The sequence below is a fragment of the Sceloporus undulatus genome, chromosome 6, assembly GCF_019175285.1.
Source record: "Sceloporus undulatus isolate JIND9_A2432 ecotype Alabama chromosome 6, SceUnd_v1.1, whole genome shotgun sequence".
Classification (NCBI taxonomy): Eukaryota; Metazoa; Chordata; class Lepidosauria; order Squamata; family Phrynosomatidae; genus Sceloporus; species Sceloporus undulatus.
The window spans coordinates 22,580,321-22,581,249 of NC_056527.1; the positions used below are offsets into that span (position 1 = coordinate 22,580,321).

At 47.0% G+C, this 929-nt stretch overlaps 1 protein-coding gene across 1 annotated transcript in view; it reads right to left on the minus strand.

Annotated features, from left to right (window-relative positions):
- The window catches only part of LOC121933286 (amyloid beta precursor protein binding family B member 1 interacting protein), a 72,388-nt gene extending 71,870 nt beyond the window's left edge, over positions 1–518 (minus strand). Inside the window, exon 1 of the mRNA XM_042472778.1 lies at positions 466–518. The gene's annotated coding sequence lies outside the window, so the exon portion shown is untranslated. The remainder of the gene's footprint in view (positions 1–465) is intronic.
- Between the last annotated feature and the right edge of the window lie 411 nt (positions 519–929).

Sequence of the window (929 nt, forward strand, 5' to 3'; positions counted from 1 at the left end):
AAAACACCACCCCAAATCCACAACACATAGTACAATAACACCCCCAAATACACCAAACAGGGATACCTTTATGGGTACAACACCCCAAATGCACAATACAAAGCAAAACACCACCCCAAATCCACAACACATAGTACAATAACACCCCCAAATACACTAAACAGGGATCCCTTTGTGGGTACAACACCCCAAATCCACAATACAAAGCAAAACACCACCCCAAATCCACAATACAAAGCAAAACATCACTCCAAATCCACAACACAAAGTACATCAACACTCCAAATCCACCAAACAGGATGGATATCTTTATGGGGCCAACCCACAAAACAGAGGTGTCATCATGAGTTGACTCCATAAAAGTATCCATGATCCTGTTGGGTGGGTTTGGAGTGTCATTGTACTCTGTGAGGAGGAATGGGCAGAGGGCACCCCAAGTGGGCCCTGATGGCCCTTGGGCTTTACCTTGGTGCCAAGGCACCCAAAGAGGGCGAGGGAGGGAGGCAAAGGAGAGTGTCCTGAAATGGCGGGCGCCTGAAGCAGGTCTGAGGGTATAAAAAGGGCGTGAAGCAATTCGGTTTCCTTTCTGAGGAAGTGTGTACTGTTGTTGTTTGTTGGCCTGCTGAGAGGAAGGTGAACTGTGTCTCTCTGCTGCCACACACAAACTGCAAAGGAAGAGAAGGAAGGGCTGCGGACAGGAGCCTTGAAAGCACACCCCTTGGCTGCATCCACACTGCAGAAATAATAATCCAATTTGAGAGCGCATTAACTGCCTTGGTTCAGTGCTAGGGAATTCTAGGAAGTGTAGTTTTGTGAGACATTTAGCCTTCTCTGTCAGAGAGAGCTCTGGTGCCACAATAAACTACAATTCCCAATATTTCCCTAGCATTGAGCCAGGGCAGTTAAAGTGGTCTCAAACTGGATTATTT